This window comes from Acinonyx jubatus, chromosome B1 (assembly GCF_027475565.1).
Source record: "Acinonyx jubatus isolate Ajub_Pintada_27869175 chromosome B1, VMU_Ajub_asm_v1.0, whole genome shotgun sequence".
In the NCBI taxonomy this organism is placed as follows: Eukaryota; Metazoa; Chordata; class Mammalia; order Carnivora; family Felidae; genus Acinonyx; species Acinonyx jubatus.
Window position 1 is genome coordinate 21,091,719 of NC_069382.1, and position 13,209 is coordinate 21,104,927.

The 13,209-nt window shown below is 37.4% G+C and overlaps 1 long non-coding RNA gene across 1 annotated transcript; it reads left to right on the plus strand.

The window, feature by feature from the left end:
* Window positions 1-2,797: 2,797 nt before the first annotated feature.
* Window positions 2,798-10,510, plus strand: LOC128314348 (uncharacterized). Its single transcript, XR_008295880.1, has 3 exons — window positions 2,798-4,014; window positions 5,749-5,819; window positions 8,840-10,510. It is a non-coding gene; the product is annotated as an uncharacterized LOC128314348 (long non-coding RNA).
* Window positions 10,511-13,209: the final 2,699 nt, after the last annotated feature.

Below are 13,209 nucleotides of genomic sequence, written 5' to 3' on the forward strand. Positions count from 1 at the left end.
AACACAAGCAATTATCAGGGAATACTATGAAAAATTATATAACAACAAATTGGACAACCTGGAAGAAATGGACAAATTCCTAAACACCCACACTCTTCCAAAACTCAATCAGGAGGAAATAGAAAGCTTGAACAGACCCATAACCAGCGAAGAAATTGAATCGGTTATCAAAAATCTCCCAACAAATAAGAGTCCAGGACCAGATGGCTTCCCAGGGGAGTTCTACCAGACGTTTAAGCAGAGATAATACCTATCCTTCCCAAGCTATTCCAAGAAATCGAAAGGGAAGGAAAACTTCCAGACTCATTCTATGAAGCCAGTATTACTTTGATTCCTAAACCAGACAGAGACATAGTAAAAAAAGAGAACTACAGGCCAGTATCTCTGATGAATATGGATGCAAAAATTCTCAATAAGATACTAGCAAATCGAATTCAACAGCTTATAAAAAGAATTATTCACCATGATCACGTGGGATTCATTCCTGGGATACAGGGCTGGTTCAACATTCGCAAATCAATCAATGTGATACATCACATTAATAAAAGAAAAGATAAGAACCATATGATCCTGTCAATCGATGCAGAAAAGGCATTTGACAAAATCCAGCACCATTTCTTAATAAAAACCCTTGAGAAAGTCGGGATAGAAGGAACATACTTAAACATCATAAAAGCCATTTATGAAAAGCCCACAGCTAACATCATCCTCAATGGGGAAAAACTGAGAGCTTTTTCCCTGAGATCAGTAACAAGACAGGAATGTCCACTCTCACCGCTGTTGTTTAACATAGTGCTGGAAGTTCTAGCATCAGCAATCAGACAACAAAAGGAAATCAAAGGCATCAAAATTGGCAAAGATGAAGTCAAGCTTTCACTTTTTGCAGATGACATGATACTATACATGGAAAATCTGATAGACTCCACCAAAAGTCTGCTAGAACTGATACATGAATTCAGCAAAGTCTCAGGATATAAAATCAATGTACGGAAATCAGTTGCATTCTTATACACTAACAGTGAAGCAACAGAAAGACAAATAAAGAAACTGATCCCATTCACAATTGCACCAAGAAGTATAAAATACCTAGGAATAAATCTAACCAAAGATGTAAAAGATCTATATGCTGAAAACTATAGAAAACTTATGAAGGTAATTGAAGAAGATTTAAAGAAATGGAAAGACATTCCCTGCTCATGGATTGGAAGAATAAATATTGTCAAAATGTCAATACTCCCTAAAGCAATCTACACATTCAATGCAATCCCAATCAAAATTGCACCAGCATTGTTCTCGAAGCTAGAGCAAGTAATCCTAAAATTCATATGGAACCACAAAAGGCCCCGAATAGCCAATGTAATTTTGAAGAAGAAGACCAAAGCAGGAGGCATCACAATCCCAGACTTTAGCCTCTACTACAAAGCTGTCATCATCAAGATAGCATGGTATTGGCACAAAAACAGACACATAGACCAATGGAATAGAATAGAAACTCCAGAACTAGACCCACAAAAGTATGGCCAACTAATCTTTGACAAAGCAGGAAAGAATATCCAATGGAAAAAAGACAGTCTCTTTAACAAATGGTGCTGGGAGAACTGGACAGCAACATGCAGAAAGATGAAACTAGACCACTTTCTTACATCATTCACAAAAATAAACTCAAAATGGATAAAGGTGTGACAGGAATGTGAGACAGGAAAGCATCAAAATCCTAGAGGAGAAAGCAGGAAATAACCTCTCTGACCTCAGCCGCAGCAATTTCTTACTTGACACATCCCGAAAGGCAAGGGAATTAAAAGCAAAAATGAACTATTGGGACCTCATGAAGAAAAAAGCTTCTTCACTGCCAAGGAAACAATCAACAAAACTAAAAGGCCTTGGGAAAAACCAACGGAATGGGACAAGGTACTTGTAAATGACATATTGGACAAAGGGCTAGTATCCAAAATCTATAAAGAGCTCACCAAACTCCACACCCGAAAAACAAGTAACCCAGTGAAGAAATGGGCAGAAAACATGAATAGACACTTCTCTAAAGAAGACATCCGGATGGCCAACAGGCACATGAAAAGATGCTCAACGTCGCTCCTCATCAGGGAAATACAAATCAAAACCACACTCAGATACTACCTCATGCCAGTCACAGTGGCTAAAATGAACAAATGAGGAGACTGTTGATGCTGGCGAGGATGTGGAGAAACGGGAACCCTCTTGCACTGTTGGTGGGAATGCAAACTGGTGCAGCCGCTCTGGAAAACAGTGTGGAGGTTCCTCAAAAAATTAAAAATAGATCTACCCTATGACCCAGCAATAGCACTGCTAGGAAATGACCCAAGGGATACAGGAGTGCTGATACATAGGGGCACTTGTACCCCAATGTTTATAGCAGCACTTTCAACAATAGCCAAATTATGGAAAGAGCCTAAATGTCCATCAACTGATGAATGGATAAAGAAGGTGTGGTTTATATGCACAATGGAGTACTACGTGGCAATGAGAAAATGAAATCTGGCCTTTTGTAGCAACGTGGAGGGAACTGGAGAGTGTTATACTAAGTGAAATCAGTCATAGAGAGAAAGACAGATACCATATGTTTTCACGCTTAGTGGATCCTGAGAAACTTAACAGAAGACCATGGGGGAGGGGAAGGAACAAAAAAAAGGTTAGAGAGGGAGGGAGCCAAAACATAAGAGACTCTTAAAAACTGAGAACAAACTGAGGGTTGATGGTGGGTGGGAAGGAGGAGAGGGTGGGTATGGGTACTGAGGAGGGCACCTGTTGGAATGAGCACTGGGTGTTGTATGGAAACCAATTTTACAATAAATTTCATATTTAAAAATTTTTTTTAAATAATAAATAAGCATCAAAAAATTTTTTAAAAGTCCTTAGAATTTTCTATGCATAGCATCATGTCATCTGCAAAATAGGGACAGTTTTACTTTTTTTTTCTGATTTGGGTATTTAAAAAATTTTTTCTTACCTAATTGCTCTATCTAGGACTTCAATACTATATTGAACAAAAGTGAGAGTGAGCATCTCTATCTTGTTCCTGATCTTGGAAGAAAAATTTTCACTTTTCACCATTGAGTGTGATGTTAGCTATAGGTTTTATAATATGGCCTTAAATATATTTAGGTACACTCCCTCTTTACCTACTTTGTTGAGGATTTTTATCATAACTGGATGTTGAATTTTGTCAGATACTCTTTCTGCATCTATTAAGTTGAACATATGATTTTTATCCTTTATTTGTTAATGTGGTTAATTTGCAGATGTTGAAGTACCCTTACATTTCTGGACTAAATCCCACTTGATCATGGTACATGATCCTTTGAATGTAATGTTGAATATGGTTTGCTAATATTTAGCAAATGGCCCATGTTTTGTATTTTTGATATCACATATTAAATCTTTTTTTAAATTTTATGTATCCTTAAACTAGTTAATGTAGTTAATTTTATTATTTTTGTCTTTTAACCTTCATACTTGCTTTATAAGTAATTGGTCCACTGCTTTTACTGTATATTTACCTTTTCCAGGGAAACTTTTACTTCCTTATGCTTTCTTATTATTAATTAGTGTCATTTCTTTTCAGTTTGGAGAAGTCCCTTTCAGATTTCTTGTATGGCCAGTTTAGTTGGGACACACTCCATTAGCCTTTGCTTGTCTGGCATACCCTTCATCTTTCTTTTTTCTTTTTTTCTTTTGTTTTAAATTCTGAACGATAATCTTGCTGGGTGCAGAATTCTTGGATGGAAGTCTTTTTCAGCACTTCAAAAATGTCATGTCACTCTCTTCTGGCCTACAAAGTTTCTACTGAAAAATCTGCTGGTAGCCTTATGGGGTTTCCCTTGTATATAATAAGTTGTTTTTCTCTTGCTGCTTTTAAGAGTCTCTCTTCAACTTTTACCATTGTAATTATGTGTCATGATATGCATCTATTTAGGTTCATCTTATTTGAAATTCTCTGGGGTTCCTGGACTTGTACATCCATTTTCTTCTTCAGACGAGGTAAGTTTTCACCCATTACTTCTTCACCTAAGTTTTCTGGCCCTTTCTCTATTTCTTCTCTTTCTGGGACCCATATCATATGAATGTTATTCTGCTTGATGTTGTGACAAAGGTCCTTTAATTTATCTTCATTTTTTTCTCATTTATTTTTTTCTTTCTGTTCTGTCTGGGTGAGTTCTATTGCGTTGTCCTCCAGCTCACTTATCCAGTCTTTGGCTTCATCCAGTCTGCTGTTCAACCCCTCTAGTGTATTTTTACAGTTCAGTTATATTTTTCATCTCTATAACTTATGTTTTCAACTTAGATATTCTTTCTCTTTGTTGAGGATCTCAGTGTGTTTATCTAATCTTCTCCCAAGTTTAGTGAGCATCTTTATGACTATCCCTTTGAACACTGTTTCAGGTAGATTGCTTATCTCTATTTCATGAATGTATTTTTCTGATGTTTTGTCTTATTCTTTTATTTGGAACATATGCCCCTGTCTCCTCATTTTGTTTGACTCTCTGTGTTTATTTCTATTTATAAAGAAAACACCTATCTCTCTCAGTCTTGAAGGAACGGTATTATGTAGGAGATGTCATGTGGAGCCTAAAAGTGCAGTCCCCTCTGACCACCAAGGTTAGGAGCTCAAGGGGCATACCCTATGTGAGGTGTGTGTACCTATCTGCTGTAGCAGGGCCATATATATAGCATGAGGATTGGCAGGGCCAGCACCTGACAGCTGTGACACATGGTTTCACTGTAGTAGTGGCTGGGGTTCTCAGCTGAGCATGCCCACCAGCTCTAGCATGTTACAGGGATAGTTCCAAAGTGGTGCCAAGACTAACATTAGCAAGGTATGATAAGGTCACAAACATGGCTCCCCCCCCTCCATGTCTCCATCTCTGGAGAAAGTCTCAACAGTTTTCTGTTGCTCTGGTGGTCATTTTAAGGTTAGCAAATTGATTTCCTTCACATATGCCCTAGGCAGTTTTCAAATTGTTTTTTTTTTTTTCTGGGTCCCAAGTTGAGTGAGTCTGCTTGCAAGCCCTATAAGAGTGAGTTCTTTGTTCCCTATGGTTCCTGCATATAATCCCCACTGGGTCTGAAAGCCCAGTATTTAAGTGGCTTATCTTTCTCATGAAGGATCTAACTGTTGGAGTACCTGATGTGATACAAACCTCTTACTCCTCAAAAGAGAAGTTTAATATTTTTGACACACAGTTCCTGGGGTTGGTTTATTTTTATTTTTATTTGTTTGGGTTTTTTTGTTTTGTTGTTGTTGTTGTTGTTTTGGTAAGACGTTTCTCTCTCTCTCTCTTACCTGCCTCAATGCTGTCCTTTTTGACTTTTTTGTAAAGACTCAGTTCGTCGAGTTTTTGGGGTTTTATAGAAGAAATTATTTCATATCCAGTTATATATTTGTTGTATCCATGGAAAGGAATGAACTCAGAATCTTCCTATGCCACCATCTTGAATCGAACTTCTCCATAAAAGAATTATAGTGAGTTAACTGATTACCATTCCAATATTTGTCCCTATCTTAATTATTTTTATCATTTCTCCTGTTGGACATTCAGATTTTAAAGTTTTTGCTATTGTAAATAAGGTTACAATGAGTGTTCTCTTATGAAAATCTTTTACCTCATTTATTATTGTTACCTTAAGGTCAATTTCTAGAAATGAAAGTGCTTCAACAAAAAGATTACATATGCTAATACTCTAGAGACACAGGACCAACTTCTTTTTCTCTAGGTGGTTCCTGTTTGCATTCATCCCAACAGTTTATGGGAATGCACATCTCACTGAAGTCATGATGACAGAAGGTATGCTAATTTATATTTTTAATTTGATAGAAATATGTATATTGTTATATACTGAATGTTTTGTCCCCTGAAGTTCATATGTTGAATTCTAATCCTCATGTGATGACATTTGGAGGTAGGGCCTTTGAGGAGTTATTTATTGGGTCATGAGGGCTTCATGGCATTAGTGCCCTTATGAAAGGAGTCCAGAGAGCTAGTTTGTTTTCTTTCTCCCATGTGAGGATGAGAAGTTGGTCACAATCCTGATGAGGGCCCTTACCAGAACCTACCCATGCTGGCACCCTGATCTCAGATTTCCAGCCTCCTTAACTGTGAGAAATCAATTTCTGTTGTTGATAAGCCACCCAATCTAAGGTACATTGTTACAGCAGTCTGAACTAAGATGTATATGGTTATTTCCAATTTGTATTTCTTGCATTACTAGGTAGATTTAATTTTAAAGTGATTTTAATCTTTCTTTCTTCTTTCTAGAATTTCTTGCTAATGCCTGCCAATTTTTCTTTTGTGGCATTTATTATTTCTGTTATTTGTATGTATATCTTACATAGGTTATATAAACTGCAAGTTTTTTTTCTCAGTATCTACTCACTCCTATTCCCAGTAATAGACTTTTGGACTCAGGGCAGCTAAGGAGTATATTTCCCAGCCCCTAAGTAGCTATATATGGTCATGTGACTAAACTATAGCCAATGTGATCTGAATGAAGTTGGGTTATGAAGTTTTGGGCTATGCTTTAAAGGGGGGTAGTATAGCCTTTTCTTCCTTTCCTAGAGTGGAAACTCTTATTCATTGCCATTTTCAGTTTATTCTCTTGCTTTATGGTTGAAAAATACATTTATAGATAAGAAGAATGTTCTCTCTTGCTTCTGAAATTAATAGACTTTAAAACAATGGCTTCTGGATTGCCTAAGCGGGCATGGTGGCAATTCTAGGCCTCAGTTACCTGCTTTAAGAAAAGAACCATCATGTTAAATCACTAACTGGATTTTCCAATAAAGTGGTTGACATACACAAACAAGAAGTAATCGTTTGTGTCAATCTATCTTGTCTCATTGAATAATATGGAAAATCTGAGCAATGTTAAATAAAGATTTTGATAATAGACACTTTTTCTTATCGTTGAAAATATGCCTCTTCAGTATAGCTTTCCTTATGGTTTGTTAAAACAAAATTTTAAGTTTATTTATTTTGAGAGAGAGAGAGTATGCATGCATGTCCATGTGAGTAGAAGAGGGCAGAGAAAGAGGAAGGGAGACAATCCCAAGCAGGCTACACACTGACAGCACAGCCTGATGCAGGGCTTGAGCTCATAAAACCGTGAGATCATGACCTGAACTGAAATCAAGAGGCTGTTGCTTAACCAAGTGAGCCACCCAGGTACCTCTAAATATTTTGTATCTTGTTATAGATGTGTCTTTGTATTGTATTTCAATTCTGGTATACATCACTTAAATAATTAGGAGTATTTGTTGAGTTCATCTAAATGTCTCTTCAGCATCTATTAAGATTATTCTACGCTTTTCCTTTCAACCATTGGTATGATCAATATATTAATGATATTTTTATTGTTGAGTAAAGGTCATTGCAATGCTAGAATTTATCTAGGAATGAGAATGTATTGTAAGATTTGATTTGGTGATATTTTGTTCACCTTTTTGCATTTTTTTTCTTAAGTGAAATTGACAAGAAGTTTTCCCATTTTGTGCCTATTTTGTTGTTTTTTTTTTTATTTTTAGAGTATGTTTGATGCAAAAATTGAGTTTTTTTTTTTTATATTTCTAAATTCTGGGAAAACTATTTGCACCTAAAACTATCTACACCTGGTGCATGTCCTGGAATTAATATTTTTGGTCAACATAAATTCTTACTGGTTTATGGTCGAACCATTTTGTTCATAAAGTTCAATTATTTTATCTATATTTCTTAATTTTTTAGTTTAGAATTTTATTAAATATTGTTTTCAACGTTATAACCTCTCCATATCCAGTTTATCACTTTTCTTACTCATTTGTTTTTCCCCCTCGCTTTACCTAATGAGAGATTCTATGTCTGATATACTTTGCTGCAACTCTCCAGGGAAGGAGGAAGCCCTCAATAACACCAAGGTTATTTTTGCTTTGCTTATGGCAAATTCCTTTCCCAACTTTCTGAAAAAGAAGGTCCTGGAATCTTCATTAGGATTTCCTATTATGCGGGATTGGGTTGGAGTCTTTGCTGGTTGTGTTGGACTCATTGCCTCTTTCCTTATGATTCTGTATGTACTCTCTGAAACAGTAGTGCTTCAAATTTGTGAGAGTGCATAAGAACCCTGCTAATTTTCAGTGCTGAACAAAGGTTACTTATTTTTTTATTTACTTGTTGCTTTTATCAAACATTTTACATTTTACTTGTGGTGGTGGGAGTTAGTGTTATAGCAGAAGTTCAGTGGAGAGTATTAGATGCTTTGACACTCTAGCCATTTTATCAGGATTTCCATATTTAATTTTTGAAAGGACTCAGATACATTTTGGAGTATAGAGCCAAATTCAATTTTTATCTAGGTATCCAATTTTTCCAGAGCAATTTCCTCCATGATCTTATCCATTTTGGATTGGGTGGTGATGCTTCTTGTGTCATGTATGAATTTAGGTTCCATTCAGAATTTTCTTCTCTCTGAATTATTTTTGTACTAGGCACATGGTAGCTTTCTAATATGCGTTGCATTTCAATCTAGTTTTAAAAGACAGACTCCTCTGCATTTTTAGAACACATTTGATTCTGTCCTGTTCTAAGCATGATTCTCTCCATTAGATCTTTCAAGTCATGAGTCCTATCATGGTCAGCTTTGTATGTCTTTTTGGCCAGGATACAGTGCCCAACTATTCAAGTAAATGCTTGTTGCTGTGAAGGCACTTGATGGACGTGGTTAACATCTACCATCAGTTGATTTTTAGTGAATATTATCCTTAACAGTCTGGGTGGGCTACATCTAATCAGTCGAAAGGCCTTAAGAGCAAAACTGCTATTTCCCTGAGATACAGGAACCCCCCAGTGGTGTGGACTCAGTGTCAGCTCCTGAAGAGTGTCCACTCAGCCCTACCGACTTCAGACTTGCCTGTCCCTTAATCAAGTAAGCCTACTCCTTGATCTCTCCCCCTCTCTCTCAGTCTCTCCCTCTTTCCTTCCCTTCTTTCTTTCCACGCTTCTGCCCCACCCCCTCTCATTATCTTTCTCTCTCATTTCTTTATTTCTTTCTCTCTGGTGGGACCCTGACTGACACAGAGGCCTATAAATGTTTCTTCAGTGACAAAGAATATTTCCTCTTTAAATCTTTTAAACTTCACTGATGTAATCTACTGCATAAAAGGCCAGATACTATTCCATCATCTTACATATTGTGAAAACTGATAGTACTAGCTTCAGGATTTAAACAGGGGGAAAAAGATATTTTTTCCACTCACTATGACACTAAGTTAACATATGCCAACACCGTCTGTCTGTACCAGCCAAGCAAGACGAAAAGTGTAATATGTCTTTCCAAGGTGAGATGGTAATTGTTCCTAAGTAAATGAAAGAAAAAGTTTACTTTACACAGCCTCTATTGAAATGTATTTATTGTGGGGTGTCTGGGTGGCTCAGTTGGTTAAGTGGCCAACTTTGGCTCAGGTCATGGTATCACGGTTTGTGGGGTCGAGCCCCACATCGGTCTCTGTGCTGACAGGTCAGAGCCTAGGTCCTGCTTCAGATTCTATGTCTCCCCCTCTCTCTGCCCCTCCACGGCTTGCACTCTGTCTCTCCCCCTCTCTCTCAAAAAGGAAATAAACATTAAAAAAATTAAAAAAAAAAAAAAGAAGTGTATTTATTGTGCTACTAGGCACAAACTCTGTGTTAATGGTGCTAGATTGCCGAATAAGAGAATGGGGATATTCGCCTGGACATAAATCACCCTCCACTGATGTCTTCTCTCACTGTGCTGGAAACTCATAGAAAAGTGTTGTTTACATCTTTTATGATAAGAGGATAAAGCATGTGCTTTACTGATTCTCAGGAAGATTCCCAAAAATGACTTTCACTATTTTCTCGGGAATACAATTTTATGTGAGAAACAATCCTGAGAATTGAGATAGCATTTGCTTCTCTTTTTAGATTAAACACCAGACTCCTGTGGATGTGCTATGTTTTCTCTTCCAGTGTCGATTCACATTAACACATCTCCATTCTGAAACTCATTGGTATGGCTTCTTGTAACTAAAAAACTCTTCTGGCAATGCTGAAAACTCAAATGACTGCTCTATAAATGTAGGCACATTATCAGAAATTGTTAGCACTAGCGCTACACAAATGGGTATACAGAGCATTAAACTTATTCTTGCTCTCTTTTCCTGTAGCTGTAATGACATTCTGAAATACTGCTTAAGGGAGGATTATCGGAGGATAAAATCAATATCTCTGCACTTTTACCAATCTTCATAAGAAATCAACTAATGAATAGCAAAAGAGTGATTGGCTTTATTCTGCATTTTTCTCCAAGCTTGACAATAAACTATTCTTGCTTCAGAAAAAAGACATTAACATCAGCCCAGTTGCTAAGTACCGAATGACACATTTCTTTAACTACATTCATGTAGTTTATCATTTGTTTTGGTAGTGAATCTGCTTTACCTTATGCTTAGGTTTGTGTGTGTGTGTGTGTGTGTGTGTGTGTGTGTGTGTGTGTGTGTGTGAAACTGTATGCTAAATGTCCTGTTAATTGAGTGTAGTGTATGAAAATTATGCATTACTCCTTAATTTGAAAAGAGAGGTTTTTTTTAAAATTCCTCTCTAATTTTTTTATGCTATAAAACTATTCTCTCTACAAGTCCTACATAGAGCAATTAGAGGTGATAAAGATAAAGAACTTACTGGTGTGTGTGTGTGTGTGTGTGTGTGTGTGTGTTGGGGAAGAATTTGTAAAACACACCAAGTATTAACTGTATTGAAAGTATTATTTGTGGATATTTTGTCATATGCCTCACAAATTTTTATGTCATTTTGGAAATGCTGCAAGGATATGAGGGTTCTTTTAATTATTCATAATTTTAAATAGGAGTCAAAGATGAGACAATTTTCTGATTAGGAGAAAAGAGGAGTAGGCAGCCCAAATACCAAATTTACATTTGGTCTGAAATGCTCACATTCCAGAAATATGTTTATGTATGTAAACACACATATTCCATGCTATTCAGTCTAGATTAGAATATTTGATTGCATTAATTAATTTTTTAAAAAATATTTTTATTTTTAAATTTTTTTTTAACGTTTATTTGTTTTTGAGACAGAGAGAGACAGAGCATGAACGGGGGAGGGTCAAAGAGGGAGGGACACACAGAATCCGAAACAGGCTGCAGGCTCTGAGCTGTCAGCACAGAGCCCGACGTGGGGCTTGAACTCACGGACCGTGAGATCATGACCTGAGCCGAAGTCGGCCGCCTAACCGACTGAGCCACCCAGGCACCCCAGATTGCATTAATTAATTAACTTTGGTAACCCTTCTCAATTTTATTTCCTGTTAGTTTCACTTCTATGCTTTGTGCACAAAGTTTTTCTTGAATCATACTATAATTCCAGAATTTCTTCTTTACTAAATCCAATAATCAACATTCAGGTTTCATAGTATTGCATTTGTCAGTAGCATTTGACACCACCCATTATTCTAGCTTTAATCATATAGCTTCCAGAGTAATTCTTGTTCATAATTTTTCCTTCTTCACTGATTACTCCCTATATTATTTTCCCATTGCTATAGAACAAATTATCAGAGAATTAGTGGCTTAAAATAACACCCATTCATTATCTTATAGTTTCTGCAGATCAGAAATCTAGCTCAGAGTCTATTAAGGCTGAAACCAAAATGTTGGCTAGACTGCACTGTCATCCGGAGGTCTGATTGGGGAATAACCCACTTCTATACTCATTCATGTCAGAACTCATTTCTGATGGTTGTGCGACTGACGTCCCTATTCTCTTGCTGGCTATTATGTTGGGGTTGTTCCCACTCCTCAGGTTGTTCTCTGGTCCTTGGTATGTGGCCCTCTCACAACCTGTCTCAAGACATGGCTGTGGGGTGCATCTGGGGGACTCAGTTAAGTGTCTGATTTCAGCACGGTTTGTGAGTTCAAGTCCCACATCGCCCCGCATCGGGCTCTCTGCTGTCAGTACAGACCCTGCTTCAGATCCTCTGTCCTCCTCTCTCTCTGCCCCTCCCCTGCTCATTCTCTCCCTCCCTCTCTCTCGCTCACTCTCAAAATAAATAAATAAATAAATAAATAAATAAATAAATAGACTTAAAAAAATATGGCTGCGAGATTCTTGAAGATTGACAGGAGACTTTCTCATACTTTGAGTCTCTTCCTGAATAGCTACCTTTAGAGATGACATGGACTTCCTTCAAGTGCTTGCCTGATCAGGCTTGGCCCACTCGGGGTACCTCCCTTTGATTAACTTTTAATCTACTGATTAGGGACCTTAATTATATCTGCAAACTCCCTTACCTTCGCCACCTGATGTAACCTAATCATGGGAGTAAAATTGCATCACAGTCCAGGGGAATGGTTATGCAGGCTGGGTACACCAGGGAGCAGGAATTTTGGAGTCTTTCTGAGAATTTCTTCTATCACATTCCTTCTAAGTCCCCTTCTCTGACCTTTTCTCATCTCTCCAACCCCTTGTTGCTCCAAGGCTCCGTGGTTCAGCCTTTGGTTCTCTGTCTTGTTTGACTTGGCTGACACCCTAGATGATCATATCATTCTGATCTACTGGACACTATTTAATGCTGCTGAGTCCAAATTTACACCCCAGTCTTCATTTCTTCCCTCAAGTCGGATTCATGTATCCCCCTAGATACTGGACTTGGATGTGTAATAGACATCTCAATATATTAACAAAACCCAAACTGACCTTTACCTTCCCCTTCAGATCAGCTTGTTGTATGGTTTTTCCTTCAACTCTTCATTTTTGACAAATTCCATCAAATTATACTACTATATATATTATGCAAGCAGGATCCTTTAGTTCTCCCTCAGATCCCTCTTCTACATCTGTTTTATAGACCTTCAACCCAAGATTAATCATTTTGTCTCTTTGTACTAGCTTTGATCTAAGGGACTAAACAGTGAGAGAGAACATACATAGGTATGCATTTCTGTGCCATTTTATGCTTTTACAACTAAATCATCTCCAAATTCACAGGGGATCTCAGTGCTTTTGAGGCATATATTACGTGTCTATTCTAAGTCCTTCTCTCCTTCTGACAGAAATTCTTTTAAATCTTTGTCATTCTTTTAAAATTCTGCGCACTAATGAAAGTCCCCCACAAACAGGAGATGCCTTTGCCTCTTACCCAATGCCCCCTACATGTTTGTATACATTCATG